Source organism: Saimiri boliviensis, chromosome 1 (genome assembly GCF_048565385.1).
Source record: "Saimiri boliviensis isolate mSaiBol1 chromosome 1, mSaiBol1.pri, whole genome shotgun sequence".
NCBI lineage: Eukaryota > Metazoa > Chordata > Mammalia > Primates > Cebidae > Saimiri > Saimiri boliviensis.
The window spans coordinates 221,142,990-221,160,592 of record NC_133449.1 but is presented as its reverse complement, the minus strand read 5'-3'; the positions used below and the strand labels follow the sequence as shown (position 1 = coordinate 221,160,592).

Here is a 17,603-nt window from a genome sequence, read left to right as displayed (position 1 = left end):
CCTCCCTACTCCAGAGCTACGGCGACCTCACGCCACGCTGAGTTGAAGATACGCAGGACGTCCTCTAAAGCAACTTCCGTGGGTGCCAGGTTATGGGCTGGGGGCGGTGCTGACCTTGAGAGCGCGTAGGAGGCGCAGGCGCAGCACAGGTACGTGGGCGGGCGGAGCGCAGTGGCTGCGTTTGTGAGGACCCTGAGGTAGGTTGGGTGGTTTCAGCTGGTGCTCATCCTCTGTCGGAGAGGTGACGGAGGAACACAGTGGTGTGGGGAGCGGGCGGGGCGGCGGTGGGCCGCGCATGGGAGTGAGGATGCGCGCTGGGAGTCGACTCCAGACCCAGGTGATACGGAGACAGTAAAGACCACGTTTGGCTGTATTTTCCTCCGCTTAACTGACGCCCTATTTTTACCCTCTCGTTTTCCCGATTCCATCCCTTGTTAGCATATCCTCTTTTCCACAAATCTGTCCCCCTGTTGCTTCTGTTCCCTGCCTTAATGGGTACCCTAGCTCTATTCTCCCGCAGGGCAATGGCATCTTGTAGTGAGAAGTTTCTTCGCTATTCACAGGTGCCAGTTGAAGTCAGAAGAACATCTACCAAGAGCAGAGAAACCAGGAAGAAAATTCTGCCTGTTAACACGTTCCAATATGGACGTTTTCCATCTAGACATGTATATCAGATGCAAAGAAGTGAAACCCCCGTATACCTTTTAATTTTGTGTTTTTTCCAAACTGTTCCAGTCAACTTTTTCTGCCTTTTTTAATTATAATGAGACATCGTACTGGAGGCAGGCTTGAAATGGTTATACAGAACACTTTAAACCCAGAAATTTGTCTCATAACTTGGGGATCCTTACTTAAGTTGTAGCTATCAGTAATTTCATCCATGAGGTCACTTTGTACCATAGTGTGACGTTTTGTTACGTAAGGGAAACTAAGAAGTTTTGAGAGAAATAAAGGAGGTTGAGTAGGCAGACGTAGTTATAGATACTAAGTTTTACCCTCTTTATCAAAGTACCTGGAGGGTGTGGTATCTAAGCTGTAAATGGCCCAAAGACTCGAGGAATCGGAGTTCTCAACCATCTAAAAGAAGCATGCACAGGGCAGTTGCTTTATATCAGTAAAGGGGACAGAGACTGAATGCGTGAGGCTTGTTTGTTTGTTTGTTTGTTTGTTTTTTATAAGTTTAAACTTTGTTTTATGGGGGGCGAACAGCATGGCAATTAAAGAAGATCTAGGAATCATAAGTATTGACAGAACAACTGGAGGGTAGGTGGAACTGGAGAATAGTTTGTGAAACAGATCTTGCTGAGGATGAATCCAGGACTTCCTGAAGGGTTTCTCTTCTGCTGTGTAGGGACAAGGTTGTAAATAGACAAGCCACAGGGTATTCTGCAAATGCTAGGTGTGGTAGAGAGGGGCTAGAATTGTCTGTTGGTGTATCTGTAGGTAGCAGCTGCTATCCTTGGAGAAGAAAACGTGGAGAAGGTAAGTGGCTATCAGCCTGTTAGAGACAACACATTCTGTGAAGTTTCACTCTTTCATTTCTGGCACTGTGGTTCTTCTATCTGTCCTAAACCTCGCAGTTTCATTGAGGTTCACAAAGTATCTCCCTCTATGTGACAGTAAAACTAGAATTATCAGGATGGAATCCATTCCTGCTAGAGTAAAACCATGAAAAGAAATCGCAGTTTTTATTATCTGCTTATCATTTTTAATAGATGACAAAGTTCTATGTTCCTTATTTAGTGTATGGCAAGTTGATAAATAACTTAGTTAATATTCTTTAACTTTCTATTTCACACATTTCTCTCTAATACATGTGAAAAATCTTTTTAATGCTTAAAATGCATGTATGTTTTAAGGTAGTGCCATCCAGTCTTTCTTATTTTGTAGAATAATATTATCTATTGGTTGCCTGCCTTAAAGTAGAATAATTTCCATTTCCGTTACTTAAAATAGGTGGGTGTCTTCGACAGAGTTACAAAGGGGACAATAATGAAAGGGAAGAAAAGATAGAGGATGGAGATTAAAAGAAATTCAGTAGTTTCAGCAAGGGAATTAGGAGCATAATCTTTGAGAAAAGTCTTGGTTGCTTCCATTTGGGCTTTATCATCAGTTGAAATGTCCTGAGTGAGAACTATTCTCAAGTGCTTTCAAGATCAACAAAAAGTTGCAATACGCACACTGACCTGGAACTCTTTCAACCATTAAGATAATACCACTTTTTCGCAGTTCAGTCCATATTTTTTTGCAAAATGTTATTAGCTTTTTTTTTTTTAAGACGTTTCTGCTGCTTCTGAACAAGTTTGTCATATGCTTTCATAGTAATTGTTTTTTTTTTTTTTTCTAACATACACTGTTTTCCTAATTAGACTATAAATTCCTACAGAGCTGGGACTTTGTTTTGTTTTCCCGCCTTTCCCTTAAGAAATATAATTTGAATGAATGTTGTAAACAGTTACTTCATTTAAATTGCCCTTAAAATGCTTTACAGCAAAGATGTTATTTGTAGTAATACTTATAAAGGTAAAAAGTTTGTTGCAGTATTACGTATGATAGTGAGATTGATCAATTGTTATATATGTTTAGTGGAATATTATCTAGCTCTTTTAAAAAGCCATTGGACTAGTCTTTCTGATGGAAAATGTTTATTTTCTAAGTTAAAAGAGCATTTTAGGCCAGGCACAATGACTCACTATTGTTATTACAGCACTTTAGGAGGCTGAAGTGGGAGAATCACTGGACCACAGGAGTTAGAGACTAGCCTGGGCAATATAGTGAGAGCTCATCTCTACAAAAATTTAAAAATTAGCTGACTGTGATGTGTGTGCTGGTAATTCCAGCTACTCAGGAGACTGAGGTGGGACAATCACTTGGGACTAAGAGGTAGACGCTGCAGTAAACTGAGATCACACCACTGCACTCCAGCCTCGGCAACAGAGCAAGATCCTGACTCAAAAAACTAAAAAGCATTATATAGACTGCATGTTTGTGTCCTCCCTCCCTCCACACAAAATTTCATATGTTGAAACCCTAATCCCCAATGACATATTAGAAGGTGGGGCCTTTGGGGGACAATTAAGTAATGAGGGTGAAGCCCTCATGGAATTAGTGCCTTTACAAGAAGAGATATTAGACAAGTTGCTTCCCCTCTTTCTTTGCTCTTCACCATGTAAGGATACAGCAAGAAAACAGACAACTAACTACAAATCAGGAAGGGGGCCTGATTTGTGCCAATCATGCTGGCACTCTCTTCTCTGATTTCCCAGCCTCCAGAACTGTGAGAAATAAATTTCTGGTGTTTAAGTCACGTGGTTTACGGTACTTAGATTATACCAGCCCAGATTAAGACAGCAGGATGCAAAATTGTGCCCAGTACGATTGCTTTGACATGAAAAAATCCTAAGCACAGAGAGTAAAAAGTAACCAAAATATATCAATCACCACTGCTAGCATTGACGCTCTAAAACAACTTTTCTATATTGGGGGATTTTTTTTTTTTTTTTTAACTTAAAACTCAGCATAGTGGCTCATGCCTGTAATGCGAGCACTTTGGGAGGCCGAGTCAGGCAGATCATTTGAGGTCAGGAAGACCAGCCTGACCAACATAACAAAACCCCATTTCTACAAACAATACAAAAATTAGCTGGGCATGGTAGCACACCACTGTAGTCCCAGCTACTTGGGAGGCTGAGGTGATAGGATTGCTTGGACCTGGGAAGTGGAGGTTGCAGTGAGCTGTGATTGCACCACTGTACTCCAGCCTGTATGACAGAGCAAGACTCCATCTCAAAAATAAATAAATAAATAAGGATTTTTTTTTTTTTTTTTTTTTTTTTTTTTTGGTTTTCAACATTGCATTATGCTTTTTAACATCCACTATATTACTCTCGTCTTTCAGGTTGAAAAAACAGTGTTTTAAATGTTATTCTGAAGTACATTGCAACCTTTAACAATTCAGTAGACTTCCTCTGAATTTTTATTTTCATGTAGCTTACCAAAGTTATGTTTAGGAATATGCCACATGTCTGATTAATTGGTGAAATATCCCTTGCAATTTTACACAGGTTGTACAATGCACATTTTCAAGGACCACTAACGTACATAATGGGAACTTGACTCCATTTGATATTTTTTGGCATTAAGAAAGTCTTTAAACAACCAGTGCCACCAAGAGCAATAAAAAGACAAAACCATCTGAAAGTATCTATCTGTTTAAAACTTTAATTAGCTTTATTCATTCACTAAATATTTTTTGAATAGCAAACTGTATCAGTCACTCTTCTACACTCTGAGGGAATAGTAAATAAAGCAGATATTTTCTCTACTATGAGGAAATTTTTATTTTAGTAGCAATAAACCATAAATTAACAAAAAATAGAAGATAGTGGTAAGTACTAGGCATGAAATTCAAGCATGACTATTTCAAATTAGGTGATTAAGAAAAATAAAGTACCATGTAAGCTGCTATGTAAATGACAAGAGAATCCAGCTTTGTAAAACTCGGGGGAACTGTTGCTTGCAAGAAAGGACAACAGTGCAAAAAATCCAAGGCATGATCTAGCTTAGAATACTTCAGGAGCCAAAAGAAGGCCTGCATGATTGGAGCATAGTGACTTAAGAGGAGAATACTGTAACTTTGGAGAAATGGGAAAGGGCTAGATCATGTTACCTTTGAAAGACAGGAAAGAGTTTAGGTTTTATTCTTTGTGCAAATGGAAAAAAAATTAGAACATTTTAATACAAAGAGTAATAAAATACATTTTTTTAAATCCACTTTGATAATTTGTTTTTTAGTTGGAGTATCTAGTCTGATTACATGTAACATAATTACTAACATATTTGCATTTAAAATTATCATTGCTCCTTTTCTATTTGTCCCACCTCTCCTATGTTCATTTTCTCTTTTGACTTTTGGATTTCCTTTTTAATTCAGCCTGTAACACCTGGTATTCCGAGGCAGACTCTCATCCAACTGCCAGTCAGACCCAACCCTGCTTAGCTTCTCAGATCAGATGAGAACAGGCATATTAAGGGTGGTATGGCTGTAGACCTTTTAGATTATTTTTAATTATTCCATTTTTCCTACCCCACAAGCTTGACAGATATCTTTTAGTATTCTTTTTACTGTTCACCTCAGGTATTAAAACATGGAACTTGGGTTTATCATCTTCTAAGATAATTTGATATTATACTTCCAGGACAATGTAAAGACCTGAGAACACTTCATTTACTGCCCCACTCCGTATTACATACTTTGTATATTCTTTATATGTATTTTCTAAATTTTCATTTATTTTTAAATTCTCATTATTTAAATCCTTATTTAAATTCTCATCATTTAAAGAATTTAAATGATGAGAATAAATTTTATTATTATATTATTCTCATTATTGTTTTTTATACAATATGCAATTTCGCAAAGATTTACTTTTATTGTGTTTTGTGGTTCCTAGAATCTCAGCTTCTGTCTGAGATCTTATTTCTTCTTCTTGAAGGACATACTTTAACATTTCTTTAAATGTCTACTGGTAACAAATTCTTTCAGATTTTCTGTCCTGAAACTGTCTTATTTTAATTTCATTTTCTAAGAACCTTTTTGCTGAATTAGCAGCTATTTTATCATTTCAAAGATAGATTTTATTCCTTCTGGTTTCCATTATATCTTACGAGACATTATGTCCATTTTATTTTTTCCTCTTCAAAAGTGATCTCTTTTTTTTGCATGGCTACTTTTAAGAGGTTTGTCTTAAGTTCGATGTGCCCACATGTTGCTTTTTTGTTTGGTTTTATTTTTTGTTGTCTTTTTTTTTTTTTTTCCCCGAGATTTGTAATGTTTCTTGAATCTGGATTTGATGTCCTTAGACTGTTGTAGAAAATTCTCAGCTCTGTTTCATCAGACGTTGCTTCTGCCTTCACTATCCTTTCTCCTCTTCTTTTGGTACTCCACTTAACATGTATATTTGACAATTCACTTTGTCCCTTGTATTTTCCATTTGTTTTCATCTCTCTGTTTCATCCTGAATATTTCTTCTTAACTTTCAGTTCACTATTTTCTTTTAATAGTCACTAATCTGTTAAAAATTTCTGTTGAGACATTTATTTTAGTTATGTTTTTGGTGGTTATCAGTTCAAACATTTCTACTTGATTCTGTTTTATTGTTTCCAGTTGTTTGCCAAATATCTCTATCTTTTATTTCCTCAAACATTCTAATCATAATTACTGTAAAATCTGTATCTAATAACTATGGTGTCCGCTATTATCTGACACTTTTCGTGTTTCATGTTGTTACCACATTGTCTTGCTTTTATGTCCCTTATTTTTATGTTACTTTATATTATTTGCTTATTTTATAAACATTATAAATATATAAAACTTTGTTTAGGTTGTGTTTTAATTGAATGTCAGAACTTTTGATTGAATTATTTATGAGGAAACCATACTTTGTAGTCCAATATGATGGTATTTCCTAAAGAAAGTATTTATGTCTTCTGGCAGGACCTTTGGACACTAGTAATCGAAGATCATCTTAATCCAGTTAGTGATAGATATAATTACAATATAGGCAGGACTACTTCCAGTGCAACAGAAATTTCTCTCAGAGAATAGACCTCTGAAGTCCCAACTCAAGCATGCAGAGTTTACCAGAGCAGGCTTTAAACTCCAGTTTTTGTTTTTTTAATTCTGTGAGTTAGAAGCTCTTTTCACCTTTTCAGCCATCATCTCATGAATCGGAAGATATTCCAGAGGAAAAGCTACTATAAATGCTGCATTCAAGAACTCTGTTTTTTCCTTCTGAATATTTCATTGTCTTATGCTCTCAGATGTTTGTTTTATATTTTGTCCAAGCTGAGGGTAATGATTCATGTCTTTAATTTCACCACCTTGGGAAGCCAAGGTGGGAGCACCCTACCCTTAAGGTCAGGAATTTGAGACCAGCCTAGGCAACATAACAAGATCCTTGTCTCTTGAAAAAATAATAATTTTATATATAATATATTTTATATATTATGTGTATATATATATTCCAACTCTTCTAATTGTTCTTCAGAAGAGAGAGGTCTAAATTAGCTAACCCATCATTACTAAGAGTAGAAATTAAAAAAAAAAAAATAAGTACACCTGAACTGTTTACAAAAATTAACCGTATAAAAGTCTTAAAATTTCAAAAGATTGCCTTCACTTAGACCGTTTTTTGTAATCGCAGTATAATTAAGTTAGAAATCAAAAATGACAACTCAAGAAAACCTCATATATTTAGAAAATAATACACTTGATGGGTGAAATTCAAATAAAGATTCTCATTGATAAATAGAAAATGCATATTCAGAACTGAACAAAGACAAAAATACTATATTATTTACACCTGTAGAATGTAACTACATGACTTTCAAGAAAATTGAAAGCCTTAAGTACACAAGGAAGACTGAAAATTAAAGATTAAATGGTCTAACCTAAAGAATTAGGAAAGAATGGAAGATAGAAGAAAAAAATAAAGTTTAAATGAAACAGAAAGCAAATAGTCAATACAGAGGCTTAACAAAATTTGTAAAAAGAATTTATTTTTTACTTGGTACTTTGTACATATTTATGGGTATAAATGTTTTTCTGTGTCTTGTGTAATGATCCAATCAGTAGTAGTGTATCCAAAAGTTGTATCTTCTGGTTTTTTTTTTGTTTTGTTTTGTTTTTGTTTGTTTGTTTGTTTGTTTGTTTTTTGAGACGGAGTTCCACTCTTTTTACCCAGGCTGGAGTGCAATGGTGCTATCGCGGCTCACCGCAACCTCTACCTCCTGGGTTCAAGCAGTTTTCCTGCCTCTGTCTCCCGAGTAGCTGGGACTACAGGCATGTGCCACCATGCCCAACTAATATTTTTATATTTTTAGTAGAGATGCAGTTTCACCATGTTGACCAAAATGGTCTCGATCTCTTGACCTCGTGATCGTCGGCCTCCCAAAGTGCTGGGATTATAGGCATGAGCCACCCTGCCCAGCCAAAAGTTGTATCTTTTAACAAACTAAGAACACTGACAAACCTTCGGCAGGATTAGCCAAGAAAGAAGAAAAAGACACAAAGATTATTAAAAGTGAAAATGGGGACATCATTACAAATGCCATAGGGGATTCATGAGAAATCATGAATAACTTCATAATAAATGGGAAAATATAAATGAAGTAGGCAGTTCCAGAAAAATGTAACTTTTCAAAAGTCAGCAAGTAATGGAAAATGTAAATCGTGGGATGTCGATACAGGAAATCATGATCACTGGAGACTTTTGCCAAACCTTCAAAAGACAGATCATTTTAATTTTGTACAAGACCATTTCACGATATATAAGACTGCCTCTTATCAAATTTAAAATTATTTTATTAGGCTTCTGTAACCTTGCTGTTAAATTTGATAAGAGCAGTAAGAATTAGAGCCCTGTCATATTCACAGAGAAAGACAAAAATTCTAAATAAAACAGACCTTAGAAAATGTGTTTTTTTTTTTTCTAAAAAAAAAAAAGATAATATATCATGATCAGGTTGAATTTAACCCAGGAATGTATTTTATTATATTAAAAGATTAGAGGAGACTGGCCAGTGTGGCTCATAGCTGTAATTGTAACACTTTAGGGGGCTGAGGCAGGTGGATCACCTGAGGTCAGGAGTTTGAGACCAGCCCGGCCAACATGGTGAAAGCCCATCTCAACTAACAAAATACAAAATATTAGCCAGGCTAATTTTCGTTGGAAGGCACCTGTAATGTCAGCTGCTCAGAAGGCTGAGGCAGGAGAATTGCTTGAACCCAGGAGGCGGAGGTTTCAGTGAGCCGAGATTGCACCACTGCAGTCCAGCCTAGGCAGCGGACCAGGAAAAAAACTACCTAGTTATCTGAACAGATGCAGGAAAAGAAAAGTATTTGAAAAAAATAACAGACATGTATAAAACCTTTGGGCAAATTAGAATTGTGTAGAACTTCCTTAAGCCAATAAAACCTACAACAACGTAATATTTTAAGATGAAGTATTTGAAGCAGTCCCTAAGAGTCAGGAACAAGTACTACATTGGAGATCCTAGCCAGAATTATAAGGCAAGAAAAACAGAAGATTAAAAATTGGAAATAAACATGACTTAGTCTACAGACAAATTATTATTAAAGAGCTTTGCAAGGATTCTGGATATACTATTGATATGGTTTGAATCTGTGTCCCCACCCAAATCTCATGTTGAATTGTAATCTCCAATGTTGGAGGTGAGGCCTGGTGGGAGATTGGATCATTAGTGATTTAGTACCATCCTGTTGGTACTGTCCTTGAAATAGTGTGTCAAGATCTGGTCGTTTGAAATTGTGTGGCATCTCTCTTTCGCCCATGCTTCCCCTTTGCCTTCCACCATGATTGGAAGCTTCCTGAAGCCTCCCTTGAAGCAGAAGCCGCTGTGCTTCCTGTACAACTTGCAGAACTGTAAGCCAATTAAACCCCTTTTCTTTATAAATTGCTCAGTCTCTGGTATTTATAGCAACGTGAAGACAGACTAATATGACTATCAATATGCAAAAGTGAATTGCATTTCTCTCTAGCAGAAATGAACTGTTATAAAATGTTTTTTGTAAGACACTACTCACTATATTCCTTTAAAAATATAAATCACCTATAGGTAACTTAAAAGGTATAGTAAACCTCTATAGAAAAAGAATTACAAAACTTTGACAGACATTAAAGAATGTCTTATTTTAAAATTGCTAGGTTCAATTATTAAAAGACTCTAGTTAAGATGGCAGTTCTCCCCTACACAGTGAAATGAGTTTTTCAAGGAGCTTGGCAAACTGATTCTGAAGTCTGTATGACAAAGAGCACAATTCACGATACTCTAGAAGCAGATTTAAGATAGAATTGACTTGTAGATATTCACAACAGCAAAAAAGAAAAAAAAAAAACTCAGATATCTATGAAAAGATTAAATGTTTATCCATGAAAAGATACACAAAATGTGATACATTTATATAATGGAATATATTTGGCCACAAAAAGGAATGAAGTACTGATACCTGCTATAACATGGATAAACTTTGAAAACATTATGCTGAAATAGAGAAGCCAGTCACAAAAGACCACATATGATTCCATTTAAATACAATGTCTAAAGTAGGAAATGTATTGAGACAATAGATTTGTTGTTGTTTAGGGTTTGCAAAGTTTGGGGGCATGGGGGTCCGAGGTAGTGATAGCCAAAGGGTGCAGAGTTTCTTTTCGAGGCAGTAAAAAGAGTTCTAAAATGTATAGTTGCATATTTCTGTTGGTATACTAGAATCCATTCAATTGTGCACTTTAAGTGAGTAAATTGGTATATGACTTGTACCTCAATAAATCTGTTAAAACTATAGTAATTAGGGTATTGTAATACTGGCTTAGAGATAGAAAAATTGATGTATAAGGAATCTTGATTGTGAGGACTCTGATTTATGTCAGAGATGGCATTGCATACCAGCAGGGAAAACAAGAGCATTTCAATAAATGGTGCTGGATATTCATAAGGAAGAAAAATGAAATTGGTCCTCCCTACCTAACACCATATAGAAAAAGTAGTTTCAGATGACTTTAAGATGTAGGTGTGAAAGAAAAACATATTAAACCTTCAGAAGAAAGATTGCAAAAATATTTTATGGTCTTAGGGAAATGTAATATGCATAAATAAAAACATATGCATTCAAATGCATTAAGGTTTTTAAAAACTCTGTGAAAGACACCATAAGCTCTTGGAATAGTGGTTAATTTCAGTCATGCACAGGAAGATGAGCCTGGAATACTTCATTGTGCAAGATAGCAAGGAAGCTGTCTTAGACTACTAGGGTGTCATATCAATGGACTCAGGAGACAACTGAAAAGCATTCCTTGGCCATAGATGAGACCATTTGAGTATCAAGGACAGTAAACGCAATTGATTGGAATGTATCAAGTGTATTTAAATCTATTTGTTCACAATGATTGTAAAATAAACGGCATTTACTTGGTCAACAGAAGCCAGCTTTTTTTTTTTTTTTTTTTTTTTTTTTTTTAAATGAGTAGGCACTTATCCTGCTTTTTCTATGTGAACTGTTGGTAACCAAACAGTAGATGAGGATAGATTTCTCTTAAAACATGTATTCCAGCTAATAAGTGGAAGAATTATAGAATTTGAAAATTGCCATTTTGAAATTTCTAATGAATAAATGGATTTATTTATTGCATGTCAACAGCTGCTAAAATGACAGACAAGAAAACATATGCTTCTTAATGGAAAAACACTGCTATGGATTAAAAAATCTTAAAAAATTTTGACCCTGATACTAATCAGGTCTTTAGATCCATTCAACTTACAGGAGATATAAACACCAATGAAACCTACAACAATGTAATGTTTTTGAATGGAAAATATAAATGAAAAATCCAGTCGTGGAGAGTATCAAGACAAATTAATTTCAGCAAATACGTTGCAGGAGAAAGGGAGAGCGAGAAGGACAAGTGGAGAAAACCATAGATTACAAAAGACTTACTTCAATATCAAGCAGCCTGTGAATGCGCATTAGTTATTTTACTGTATAACAAATTACCCTAACTTAAACCTAAAAATATTTATATATTTTCTTAGGGTTTGGGGTCCAGGAGTAGCCTAGCTAGGTATTTTGGCCTAAGGTCTCATAAATTTGCAGTCAAGATGTTGGCTGGTCTGTAGTTTTCTGAAAGTCTTACTGGTGTTAGGATTCACTTCCCAGAGGGCTCATTCATAGAGCTGCCTGAGTTTTCTCACAATATGGCAGCTAGCTTTCTCCAGAACAGGGGATCCAAGAGATAAACAGAAACCATGATCACTCAAAGTGATGCACCATTACTTCTACTGTGTACTGTTAGTCATAACTGATGATATATGGGAGGAGATTAACAAGGGCATGAATACTGGGAAACTGGCTGTCAGAATTTGGCCCCAATGATTGACAGGTCTTGATTTGCAAAATACATTCATCCCCTCCAAAAGCTCTCCAAAGCTCTCATCTTATTATGCCATTAATTCAAAGCCTAGAAATATAAATCAGGTCCAGTTATGTATGACACTCATAGGTGTACTTAAGTACAACTCCTTAAGAAGAGCTCTTTTTGATCTGAAGACCCAAACGCTAAAGACAGTCTCTGCTTCCACATGAATAGGATAATAAATGTAGATATGTATATTTAAAAAGTGGGAACACTGGAGGTACATAGGTTCACAGAAATTCTGAAACCCACCTGGGCACAAATTGGCGGTTCCTTGGTTAGGATTCAAGGCCTAGAATTTTCTTAGCTCTGCCTTCTGGTACCTTGGACTTATGAGTCACCCTTTCTTTTGCTTGTTTACAGTTCTGCTTACTTTCTGCCTATAGAAGCATGAATGTCCCAAAAGCCTCTTTTCATATGGTACTCTGTGCCTTTCAGTTCAGGCTGGCAGTATTCCTGCTAATAGACTTCTCTTAAAAACTTTTTGACTCGCTTGTGAATTTTGAGTTTAAGTTCACTCCATTAGACAAAAGCAACAAACACATCTCTTCCACATAAACTTTTTTCTACCTCAGGCTTTTGCCAATGAAAACACCCTTAAACTTTTTTAAAAACCTGTGATGTTATTCAGAGATTTTCTGAGACACATCTTTTGTCTGAATGAAAATACTCTGAGGCACATCTTAAGATATTCCTGAGGTATTAAGGGACTTTATAAGCTCGACTTCATGTTTCATTGGCAGTGCCCTGGATTTGCTTTTTGCTCAGAGACATTCCCTAATTTTAGCATCATTTGTCATCTGCACAAGCTGGGAATCTTCAAATCCAGCAAGTTTTGACTTTTTTTTTTTTTTTTTTTTTTTTTTTTTTTTTAATAGAATCAGGTTTTTGCTTTGTTGGTCAGGGTGACCTTGGATTCCTGGCTTCAAACATTTCTCCCACCTCAGCCTCCCAAGGTTCTGGGATTTTAGGCATAAGCCACCATGCCCAGCCATGGCTCCTTTTTGTTTAACAGTCCTTCCTTTGACTTTCTCTCTCCTCACACATTTTACTGTAAGCAACGAGAAGAAAAAACCACATGAAATATTTAACATTGATTTTTTGATATTTAACATTTGGCTGGCAATCTCCTTTGTTAGATCAACCAGTTAATTAGGCATATTTTCTTCCTAGCACATAGCTGTGAGTAATGAATTTGCAAACTTTTTGCTGCTATGTAACAAGATCTCCTTCCCTCCAGTTTCCAGTAACAGTTTTCTAGTCTGTTAAGTTGTTACCTGCAGCCCCCTCAAAGTTATCTATTATGCTTCTATAAAAAATGTCTTCAAGGCTCTTATTAACCCTCTCTTCCAAGTTGTACCTTCTGCTCACTGCCAGTTCCAAAACCACACTTAACACATTTTAAGTTTTTGTTAACACCCCACTTCCAAGTACCAAAATGTTTACTAATTTTCTATTGCTGCATAACTGCCTCAAAATATAATATGTAAAGCAATAAATAAATATTCCTTATGTCATGTAGTCTCTGAAGATCAAAAATCCAGAAACAGCTTAGCTGAATGGTTCTGGTTCAGTGTCTCTTGTGAAGTTATCAAACCATCACTTGAGATTGCAATCATCTGATGTTTTAACTAGTACTGAATGATCTACTTTGACATGCTATTGGCGGGACGCTTTAGTTCTTCACTGGCTATTTAGCAGAATACCATGCTTCCTCGCCACATGTACCTCTTCATAGAGCTTCCTGGCTTCCCATAAAACAATCCAAAAGAGAAGCAGAAGCCACCATGTCTTTAAGTCCTTTTTGACGTAGCCCCCAAAGTGACATATTATTGCACAGATATGTGACCAACCTGTCAGCCATTGATATGGTTTGGATGTGTGTCCCCTCCAAATCTCATGTTAAAATGTGATTCTCAATGTTGGACACGGGGCCTGGTGAGAGGTATTTGGTTCATGAGGGTAGATCCCTTATGAATGGCTTGGTACTGTCCTTGCTGCAATGAGTGAGTTCTCAGTATGTGAGTTCACACAAGAGTTGGTTGTTTAAAAGGGCCTGTCATCTCTTATGCCTTCTTTCCCACCTTGTGATATGCTGCTCCCCTTCCCTTCTCCCACGATGAAAAGCTTCCTGAGGCCTGTTTCCAAAAAAAAAAAAAAAAAAAAAAAAAAAAAAAAAAAAAACTGGTTTCAAGCATTTATTGCTACTTTGCAATTCTCCATAAAGGAATTATTGTTGGTAACACAATGCCTTCAGTACACTATTTGTCAATACCTGTAGCAATGCAACAATCAAAAAAGAAAATTTAACAGGATCGTGTTAAAAGTTTATTGGGCTAAAATCAAATCATCTGACAAGTTTTTGACTTGCCTTTCTCATGATTTAATGTCCCAGCAGAGCAACTGGGGAACCTAATTCTGACCAACAAGGAGGAATTGCTTGGCTAATTGGAAGTGACAGAAACCTTGGGAGAAAGCAACCGCATACCAAGGGTAATTATAAGAAGGTAACATGGGCCCTAAAGGATAGTGTCAAGAAACCTGAAACCCCCAAATGAGGTGAGACTTGCAAAAAATGCTAAGGGAGGATGAAGAACAGGCCTTTTAAAATTCTGCTCAGAACCAGAAGATGATCAAGAAAGGGAAAAGCCCACTAGCAGCTTCTAGTGTAAGGTGAGAGCTGACAGAGAAAGAACTCCTTAACTGTTATTTGCTTCATTCTCGACAAAGGAAACTAGAAAAGTGGGTTGACATAATAGAAGGAACATGTGTTTATGGAATAAGGCAAACCTGGGTTTAATTCTGTTTCAACACTGTTAAACAAAATTTATGGGAGGCTGTTGTTTTGGATTGGGCTCCTGTACTAGGCCCCTCTAGACCAAACCAAAATGAAGTCACTCATAATAAAACTCCAGGTCACCAAACCAAAACTAAGTTGTTTATCTGACCTTCCAAGAAATCAGGAGAGAGAAGACAACCAAACCTTCCAACAGCCAGTTTTAGTCAGCATGATAAGGAAGGTCTCTCTTTTTTAATCCTATAATGAAAGTAACTTTTTGAAATGATCAATACACTTTTTATTCCTTAGCTCTGCTTTCTTTAGCCCTTTTCTGCCCACTTCTCTGCTCAAATAATTACCATGTATGGTTTAATTGTTGAAGCACCTATTCTATTTTATAGAATGAGATGCTGCCCAATTCTAAAATCACTAATAAAAATCAATTAGAACTTTAAATGTGTTGTAATTTTGTCTTTGACAACATTACTAGTTATATTACTCCAGGTGTCGTTTTCCTCATCTGTAAAATAGTGATTTGTTTCCCATAGAATTTTTCCCATTAATAGAAGTAATAGATTCAAAACACTAAGCCAAGCTCACAACAAATAGCAACTTGTGAATATTACTCAAAAGCATAGTATAGATATTTACAGAAAGCGATACTGTTCCTAATTAGGGGAAGAAATTCTAAGAGAGTACCTAACAGTTTGAATTTAGATTATAACATTTTCTCTGAGTGTTTTGCATTACAGGATTTGGGGGGGAAACTACAAATGGGATCAAGAACAGTGGTACCCATCTTTGAGGAATTATGGAAAACTAATAGAACACTAAACATGGGAAAATATCTGCCTTCAGATTGAAAAGTGGAAATCTCAATCCCTGAATTTTTTTGTTTTTATTAAGTGACTTTTCTGTCCATTGGTGTCATTTAACCAAAAGAAGAAGAAATTTAAAAAAAAAAAAAAAATCATCTGAAACAGCCGGGCGCGGTGGCTCAAGCCTGTAATCCCAGCACTTTGGGAGGCCGAGGTGGGTAGATCACGAGGTCAAGAGATCGAGACCATCCTGGTCAACATGGTGAAACCCCGTCTCTACTAAAAATACAAAAAAAAAAATTAGCTGGGCATGGTGGCGTGTGTCTGTAATCCCAGCTACTCAGGAGGCTGAGGCAGGAGAATTGCCTGAACCCAGGAGGCGGAGGTTGCGGTGAGCCGAGATCGCGCCATTGCACTCCAGCCTGAGTAACAAAGAGCGAAACTCCGTCTCAAAAAAAAAAAAAAAAAAAAAAAAAAAAATCATCTGAAACAAAGGAATAGATTGAATTTTCTTAAAATGGAGACATGTCTTCAAAGCTAAGGTGATGAGGAAAAAATAGGTCTTGAATTTCTTCAGAGCTTCAAGAGGCAAAGCTTGAAAGAAGGAAAAAACTGCATTGTTAAGTAAGATGTAGGGGGTTGAAAGGTGGCTCCCCCAAATTGTAAGTCTTCCTCCTAATCCTAGAACCTGTGGATGTTACCTTATTTAAATTAAAAGGTCTTTGCAGATATAATTAGGGACCTTGAGATGAGGAGATCATCCTCGATTATCTGGTGTGCTGAAAAGACAATGATATATATTCATATGTGACAGAAGAGAAGAGGAGTGGGTAGTTGTGACCATGGAGGCAGAGAATGGAGTCATGTGAAGCTGGAGAAGGCCAAGAATGGACTTTCAATCCTCCCGCAGAAGCACAGCCCTGCTAATGTGTTGATGTTGGACTTCTGGCCTCAGAATTATAAGAGAATAAATTTCTATTGTTTTAAGCCATCAGTTTGTGGGTAATTTGTTACAGAAGCCCTGCAAAGTTAATACACAGAGTTTAAAGAGAATCCAGTAATGTCTCTAAGAGACTTCTCCATTAGTCAGGGTTCTCCAGAGAAGCAAAACCAATAGAATGATACATGTTGTTAAAACAGATTAAAATGGAGACCAAGTCTGAAGAATCCCTGTGCAGACAAACCCAGTTAGGCCTCATAAGTTAACCTTGCTTGATTTGCCAACATAATCTAAAACTTAACTTGAGCTATTTCCTGTAAATGAATATATTAAAGAAACAGAACTTAAGCTCAATCAGTCAGAAGCAGCTTTATAATTATGTAGCTAGGGACTTTACAAGAGAATGACCAAAGAAGGAAATGATATAACTGTAACCAATCAAATATTTCCTTTGCTTTCCTTTCACGTTCTTTCTATAAAAGCCTACACACTGCATTCCTTCAGTGGAGCTCCCAACCCACTTCTGGTTTAGAGTTGCCCAATTTGTGAATCACTGTTTGCTCAAATAAACTTAAAATTGTATTTACCTCAGTTTATCTTTTTTAGATAGTAGGTAGGTAGACAGGTTAGATAGATAGATAGATAGATAGATAGATAGATAGATAGATAGATAGATAGATAATGGGAATTGGTTCAATCATAGAGACCCAAGATCTGCTCTCTGCAAGCTAGAGAACCAAGAAAGCCAGTGGTGTAATCAAGTCCAAAGGGTTGAGAACCAGGGAAGTAAATAATTTAACATCCGAGGTTAGGCCTGAGAATGTGGTGTAGGGATGCTAGTATAAGTCCTAGGGTCTGAGGAACGCAGAACCAGGAGCTCTGATGTCCAAGAGCAGGAGAAGATGGAAGTCCCAGCTGAAGAAGAAAGCAAATGTACCTTTTTCCTGCCCTTTTTGTTCTATTTAGGCAGGCCTCTAGTGAATCAGATGATGCCCACCCACACTGGTAGAGCAGAACTTTAGTCAGTTTATGGATTCAAATGCTAATTTCTTCACAGGGGCACCCAGAAATACTGT

At 36.6% G+C, this 17,603-nt stretch overlaps 1 long non-coding RNA gene across 8 annotated transcripts; it reads left to right on the top strand.

Annotated features, from left to right (window-relative positions):
* The first annotated feature begins 31 nt into the window (after positions 1-31).
* On the top strand, positions 32-16,578 carry LOC141580850 (uncharacterized). 8 transcript variants are annotated; one of them, XR_012513233.1, is made up of 3 exons: positions 60-149; positions 564-1,482; positions 14,386-16,578. It is a non-coding gene; the product is annotated as an uncharacterized LOC141580850 (long non-coding RNA). The 8 variants fall into 8 exon arrangements; XR_012513235.1 differs by having other exon boundaries at positions 144-197; XR_012513242.1 differs by lacking the exon at positions 564-1,482 and having other exon boundaries at positions 32-149.
* The last annotated feature ends 1,025 nt before the right edge of the window (positions 16,579-17,603 follow it).